Genomic DNA, 8,350 nt, shown 5'->3' with positions numbered 1-8,350 from the left:
GTGTCTATTGGCCAAATGTTCTCTCTGGAGGAAGAGGGCTCAAAGGCAGAGGATTTCTTGGGGGGATTAGGGAGCCAAAAGTGATTGTTTTATGTGTAATCTGGCTATTATTGCTATGTAGCAACTACCCATAAAACTTAGTGGTTTATAACCACCACCATTTTCTTGCCCATAGATGTGTAGGCCAGGGACATAGACAGGCACAGTGGGGACTTGACTTCTCTCATGATGTCTGGGGCCTCAGATGGGAAGACTCTAAGTCTGAGGGAGGTTGGAATCCCTGGAAGGCTCTTTCACTTGCATGACTGGCACTTGAGGAAGGAAGACTTGAAGATCAGGTGTGCCTATTGGAATGCCTACAGGTGGCTTCTCCATGTGGCCTGGCTTCCTCCCAGCATGCTGGACTCAAGTTAGAAGGACTTCTTACATGGCTTCTTAGAACATGAGAGTTCTAGCAACAACATGGAAGCTGCCTAGCTGCTTCCCACCTAATCTTGGAAATCACATAACATCATTTTCACTGTATGCTATTGACCAAAGTAGTCATATGTCCATCCAGATTCAAGGGTAGGGGATATAAACCCCACTTCTCAATGAGAGGAGTATCAAAGAATTTGTGGCCATTTTTTTTAAACTGCCATCATGGGGTTGGTGGTCTGGCCTATAGATTCTTGGAGGCTTTCACTGACCTCCTGAACGGCACCAGGGGTAGGCAGCCCACAGGAAGAATATTTGCAAATGGCCCTACATCATTCCTTATTCCAATCTCATTCACAATTGCCTCCCCCATCATGACAACTATCATACCCCATTGTGAACAAGGGTGGGGAATGGTGGAGAGTGGAGTTTAAGGTTCGTCCTCTTGTGGCCTCCTAGGTACCTGCTATTCTGAAGTTCACAGCACTGTCAAGTTACTCTTTGAGAATCTCCCTTTGCACCCATCTCCTGTGTCCTGGCTAGAAGGCATTTGTCAATGTCACATAGATCCTTCTCAGCAAATATAGAGAAGTTAAGGAAGTCAAAGTTTACTTATATGCAAAAGAAGTATTTCATTCAACAAATAATTTATAGAGCACTTAGTGTGAATTATATAGTTACAGTCTCTGGCCTCAGACATCAAAGGGAATATAGGAAGCCACATAGAAAGTGATCAAGTCACATAGGGCCTAAGAGCCTATGGCAAGGTGTTTAGATTTTAATTAAATGTGATAGGAAGCCCTTGGAGAGAAATGACATGGCCTGATTTAAGTTCTGAGAAGATCACTCTGGATGTTGCATGGGGCTTGAGGGGGCAAAAGTGGAAACACAGCCTGGTAGGTGGTCTAGTGTGGTAGCAGAGGAAGTACTTCTATCTGAAATGGTTAGAAAAAAAAAATGGAGGAAGAGCAAGTGTTAGAGGGGACAGATTTTAGAGAAGTTCCTTCCATTTTGGACGTGTTGAATCTGAGATGCCTCTGTTGCTCCCAGATGGGTAAACTTGAGGATTCTGGGGCTTGGAAAGGATGATGCTGATGATGTGCATTTAAAAGTTATCAGTATATAGGCTATTTTCAAAGTCAGGGGGTTGGATGATAACATCCAGGGAGAAAGCATAGCCAGAGAAAAGAAGAGGGATCTGCTCTGAATGGTGAAGAATGCCTATGGCTTTCCATCAGCCATTCTCAGTGGCTAGCAAGAGTTACCTGGAGGACTGGATAAAACACGGATCCCTGAGCCCCACCCTAGAGATTCTGGTCAGTAGGTCTGTGACAGGGTGGGTCCAAAGATCTGCATATCTCGTGGGTTCCCAGATGCTGCTGCTGAGCCACACTTTGAACTGGAAGAGCAGCAGGCAAGATAGAATGGGAAGTGATGGCCAATAAGGTAGGCAGCTGCAGAATCTGAGGCATTGCGTGAGAAGTCACCAAAGGCAGAGGAAGAAGACAGGCTGCCTCTGGGGTCTCTCTCTTAGGAGCTAGGAGCATTTTCTCTAAAGATGATTGATCCTGAATTTGAAGAAGCAACATCATGCTGCTGCCATGGCACAGGGTGGCTCATGTTTCTCCACTCTTTCAACACTTTTTTTTAAAAGATGTTATTTATGTATTTATAAGAGACACACAGAGAGAGGCAGAGACATAGGCAGAGGGAGAAGCAGGCCGCCTGCAGGGAGCCTGACGAGGGACTTGATCCTAGGACCCCAGGATCAATGACCTGAGCTAAAGGCAGATGTTCAACCACTGAGCCACCAGGTGCTCCTCTTTCAATACATTTAATGTTTCCTTGAAGGCTAGAGTCTAGAGGTTAAGGCTTTGTGAAAGGCCTTGCCCGCATTCTGATGGCACATGCATCCTCCAGGGCTGCGGTCTTACAGGGACACTGCCCCATCTTTAACTGCCCTGCTGTAACTCTGCTCAGGCAGTTCACTCAGCTCCAAATTCCTTCACCACCCTCTGCTGTGGCGTTCTAGCTCAGATAGGTCCTCCCCTGTGACACCTTCCTACATCTTCCCCACCAAACTCAACTGCCTGCCTCCTGATCCAGCAGGGACTAGCTTGTACCATCCAGCCCCGTTTTGATCTGTCCTCGTATTCATCTGTTGGTTTTTAGCAAGATTGTAAATTTCTTGGGAGGAGAAGCCCAGGACCTCGCAGAAGGAAAATCAGTTAAACGTTATCCTGAGTGTTATCCTCTCCCATTTGCTCTGATCGCTCTGGTTCCCATTTCCCTTTGGCTCCAACAAAATTTTAGCTTCTTCTTCTCTAGCCATGTGTAAGGCATCCCAGCTCCCCAAATGAATGTTTAGTGTCACCTAGAATCTGTGCCACACTTGGGTCCTTCACTTGTTTTTTTCTGCATCACTGATTTGACAGAACTAACTGCCTGATTTTGTCAGCCTTTCTTTGTCTTCCACCCCAGGCCTGGCTTTTGACTGGTTCTATTGTTCTGGAAACTGGAGCCTTCCTGTGTTTCTACTGGCAGTTCCTTCCCCATTGGTAATCTTTCTCGTCACTGGTTAAAATGATTCTAATATTAATTCCAGTGGTGGGTGTGTGTGTGTGTGTGTGTGTGGCAGGGGAGGCAGGTTTCCTTACACCCCCAAGCAATTGTCCAACACCACTGGAGTATCCTATAGTTCAACTTCATTTTGGCACAGTCTTCCTGGAGATCACATTGGACCCCTCAGGTTAATGGCTCAGTTCTGCAGGAACGACCCCCTCCCCTTTCAGATGCCAGGTGCAAGTCTAGTTGTTCCCTGAGCTTCCGACTGACCACTATAGACCACAGGTCCCAATAACCCTTCCTTGGGTTCTGTTAATTTGCTAGAGTGGTTCATGGAACTTAAAGGAGTAACATTTTACTTATGAAATTGCAGTTTATTATAAAAGGATATAACTCAGAAACTGCTGGGTGGATGAGATGCATAGGGGGAACCTGGATGGCTCAGTGGGTCAAGCATCTGCCTTTGGCTCAGGTCGTGACCCTGGGGTCCTGGGATGGAGTCCTCTTGACGGGTTCCCTGCTTAGAGGGGAATCTGCTTCTCCCTCTCCCTCTACCTCATCACAGGCTTATGCATGCCTCTCTCTCTCTCTCAAATAAATAAACAAAATCTTTAAAAAAATGAACAGATGCATAGATTAATTAAAGCTGTGATAATGCTTTGTGCAGATTCTACGTAAAAAGAAGGTAACTACACACACGGAGTGAGGTCTGGGGTGGCAGCTGACTCTCCACCAGTGCAACTTTATGATTTACAAGAAATATATATATGGTCTTCATTTACTTAATTAAAAATTAATAATTAATTAATCTCCACATTAAAGTTGTGGAGATTCCATGCTTCTTATGCCCCACTCTCTCCAAATCTCCATAAATTCACCAACTCACCAATTCATTCAACTCTTTGAACCCAGTCCTCCTGGGTTTTTATGGAGGCTTCATTATGTAAGAATGACTGATTAAATCATTGGCTGTTGGTAATTGATTCAACCTCTCAGTCTTCTTCTCTTCCCAGAAATCAGGTTGGTTTCATGGTTGCTTCCCCTCCCATCCTCAAGTACTTTCCAAAAGTCACCTCATTAACATAAACCAAATTGTAGTCAGCTGGCTGGTTCTGAATAATGAGACACCCACTTCACTTTTATGACTCCAAAGTGATCTCAGGAACTGAGGACAAGGAACTGAGGACATCAAATATTATAACAAAAGATGCTCCCATTGCTCTTATCTCTCAGAAAATTTTAAGGGTTTTGGGGAGCTGTGAGCCTAGAACTGTGAATGAAGACCAAATATATATTTCTTGTAAATTATAAAGTTGCACTGGTGGAGAGTCAGCTGCCACCCCTAGACTCCACTCCGTGTGTGTAACTACCTTGTTTTTTAACTAGAATCTGCACAGAGCATTATCACAGCAAATTGATACAACTAGAGGATGGGGAGCTACCTGGGGAGAGGCTTTTCCTCTCCGGATCAAAACTAGAGGATACTAATACTTGAGGCAAGTAAAAAAGCTTTATACTATGCCTCAACACCTGGTAGGACTAATATCACCCACAGTCCTCTTTGCTTCAGAATGTCTCTGATATTACTCACTTCTCCTTTCAGATTAATTTTATAATTTTTTTGAATTCCAAGAAACTTGTGCTTAGGGTTTTTTTTATTGGAATGACATTGCATTTATGAATAAATGTATGAAGGATTGACATCTTAATGTGCTATATACTGAATGTTTGGGTCCCTGCAGAATTAATATATGGAAACCCTAATCCCCAGTGTGCTAGTATTAGGAGGTGATCAGGTCATGAGAATGGAGCCCTTGTGAATGGATTTAGTGCTCTTACAAGAAATGAGAGAGAGGATCGCTCTCTCAGCCAAGTGAGGACACAGTCAGCAGGCAGTCGTCTACAAATCAGGAAGAGAGTCCTCACCAGGAACTAGATTGGCTGGCACTCTGATCTGGGACTGCCTGGCCTCTAGAACTGTGAGAGATAAATTCTCTGTTGTTTAAGCCACTCAGTTTATGGCATACAGCAGCCCAAGCTGACTAGGATATTATGTAAAATACTTACTCCCATATCCAGGAAAATAATATGAATGTGATTCTCAGGTGGCTTTGTATACCTCCCTAAAGAGTCGTGGTAGTGCTCTTTAGGCATCATCCTATGTCCCTCTGGCCTACCTGAGTTCATCTAGACCAGGCTTCCAGAATGCAGCTACTTTCCCACCATAAGGCCTGCCTCACTCTTCTCTGCCGAAGGTCTTCTCTGGGCACAACCTCTGATTCAACCTCCCAGCCTTCTCCTCTTTTCAGAAATCAGGCTGGTTTCCTGGTTGCTTCCCCTCCTATCCCTGGGTACTTTCCAAAAGTCACCTCATTAACATAAACCAAATTGTGGTCATCTGGCTTCCTTCCCTGTCCGCCATAGGGCACCCTCCAGTGTGTGCAGTCAGGGCTTTGAGCAATCCTCACAAATGGCAGACACAATTCGGTAGATTAATGCTCCAGCTTCCCCAACCTGCAGGTGGATGAACTGAGGCGTGTGTTCCCATCATCATCCAAATGGCCCCCCATGGGATGAAGCCCCACGGCCCACAGTGGTAATTACCTACTTTTCCTGGCTTTTGTGCCTTGTCTGTCTCATGTTGCCCACTACTTTATTTTGCTTCCTGGAGTCACTTCCCCAAAAAGCCCACCTGAGTCTCAGTGTTGAGTTTTGGTGGACCTCAAACTAAGATAAAAGCTTTGTAGTTTTCCCACATCCCTTATTAAGAGCTGCTATTTTGAATGCCTGTCTTGCTTCCACAGGGTATATACAATGGGAAGTTAGACTACCCAGAGTCTCTAACTGGATTCTGTTGTATTTCTGGAAAGGATGCAGTTAAAATTTGAGTAATAGTTTACTTATAGAAATAAAACACTGCAAAACCCCCCAAACATTGCACAACTAAAATGAGAAGCATGAGAAAACATTGAACCTCTTTTCTCTCTCTCTCTCTCTCTCTCTCTCTCTCTCTATATATATATATATATATATATATATATATATATATATATATATTTGTCTTTATGTCTGCCTCACAAGTGTCTTGACACTTGTAGAGAAAAGGAAGAATGGTTTTAACTTTGAATAATATGAAAGTGAGCACTATTAAGGGAGAAAGTCATTTGAGCATTTTCCAGGGAATATTCCAATAGTAATTAAAGGAGAAAGGTAACTGTAGCATGTAGTCGTAGAAAGAAATGATATTGTGTATGTCCATGATACAGCGTGTAAGTGGAAGGCGGTGATAAATAGGAGTGTCTGGCCCCCAGAACTGCGATCTGGATGCAGGACGGAAGGATCTATTTCTAAGACTACAAGAGCCTCTGAAAGGCTTTTCTTTCTTTTTTTTTTTTTAATTTTTAAATTTTTATTTATTTATGATAGTCACAGAGAGAGGGAGAGAGGCAGAGACACAAGCAGAGGGAGAAGCAGGCTCCATGCACCGGGAGCCCGACGTGGGACTCGATCCCGGGTCTCCAGGACCGCGCCCTGGGCCAAAGGCAGGCGCCAATCCGCTGCGCCACCCAGGGATCCCCTGAAAGGCTTTTCGATGCGTTTGCATAGTCCTCAAAATGGGCTTTGGAGCTGCAAGATAATCTGTGCTAAATGTTTTTAAGGAAGGGAGTAGAGTGGTGCTTGGATCAATGGCATGATTCAGGGCCTGCCCTAGGGTGAGGGTCTCTAGTAGGTCAGTGAGGTGGGTGTCAGGGGTTCCCTGAAGAGGCCCTGTGGGTTTTGGGAGGGCTTCTGGTGCTGGCTGCTCAAATCACTCCGGTGGAAAGTGCCTGTAGATCCAAATGAGGCTGGTGGCCCTATTACAAGGGGAAGAGGATTTAAATGTCTTTCTCCTTTCCTGAGGCTGTTCTGTGAAATGGTACAAAGCACGGAGTCTGGCATTTTCTGTTTCAAATCTGCTTCTTTGGGTACTCTCTTTGACAAAGAAGCCCTCACCTTGTTTTTAAAACTATTCTCGTGCTGACGTCACTCTTTTAGTCTGAGAGCAACATTGTCTTCTTAAGGTAAGGTGCTGCTCGGGGAGCTAGACCTTTGAGCAATGCCTGCTTCTTTTGGGGCTCAATGGGTCCTCGTTACTGTAGCTTTAATTTCTGTGTGGCTATCATGCTGGGCGATGGGCAAGTGTGGGAGGTAAGCACTGGGTAGAGGGGTCTCAGCTTATGTCTGAGCTGCATTCATCCCTGGAGCACAGTCAAGTCAGCGGTCTGATTCTCTGGTGGGCCATGCCTGTCAGGAGCCCCTTATGGAGACGTTTGTCTGAGAGGTGAGAAACTTGACTGGAAGACTTTGGCCCAGTGCAAAGAAAATGATCCTTTATCTTTGTCTGTCCCGGTTTAGCCCCGGTGGATAAAGTTCTGAGTTTCATGCCAAAGGTGGCATGGATGGTAAAAAAGGAAAGAGTTTTACCACATGAAACTTGGACATCTCTGGGATTCCAGTGAAACAGAGGAGGAGGAAGAGGAAGTGTTCTCACTTATGCTTGGGGCACTGTGTGGCTGTGGGCTTAGAAGGCTCTCTGGCATCACGAGACTTCCAGAACTTCAGCAGTGGTGACTGGCCATCCATAGAGGAGGGCCTGGCCTCTGCAATCCCCAAGCCTGAGAAAGGAACCTGATCATCACAAGTATGCATGAGTACACCTCTAGCATTCCTGAAATCCTTGGGCTGACAGAAGGTGACAGCAGGGAATGAGGTCTTACATTAGGCAAGGAACCAGGTGGTTTCCAAACATATGCTGAGTGCTCTACATTTTACTTATATTCAAGACCTTCAGCTCTTTACTTGTCTAAGTGGGAGCACTGAGAATAAAGAAGCATTTACATGCACTGCAGGATATTTACCCCCAAGACACAAAAATACTAATGCAAAGGGATACATGCAGCCCTATGTGTATTGCGGCATTATTTACAAAAGTTAAACTTTGGAAGCAGGCCAAGTGCTCACTGAGAGATGAATGGATAAAGAAGGTGTGGTAGAAGCTTGGGAAGATGGCAGAGTAGGAGGGCCCTAAGCTCACCCATTCCACCCTTATAACTAGATATCATCCACATCCAAGTCAATAAACTGGAGAGTGGTCTGAACACTGGCAGAACAAACTCCACAACCAAATATAGAGAGGAAGCTGCATCTGAAAGGTGAGGGGGGCAGAAAGGCAGAGGGATAGAGGGAGCTCTCTGTAGAGGCCAAAGGAATGGGCCCTCACGCTGGTAAGCCCATGTAAGGAAGACTAATCTCCATAATATTTGGTTCTGAAAACCAGAGGGGCTGAATTCTGTGAGTTTGTATAACCAGTGGGACTTCAAGCCTGGAG

This window comes from Nyctereutes procyonoides, unplaced genomic scaffold, assembly GCF_905146905.1.
Source record: "Nyctereutes procyonoides isolate TBG_1078 unplaced genomic scaffold, NYPRO_anot_genome, whole genome shotgun sequence".
NCBI lineage: Eukaryota > Metazoa > Chordata > Mammalia > Carnivora > Canidae > Nyctereutes > Nyctereutes procyonoides.
This window is presented reverse-complemented; position numbering follows the sequence as displayed.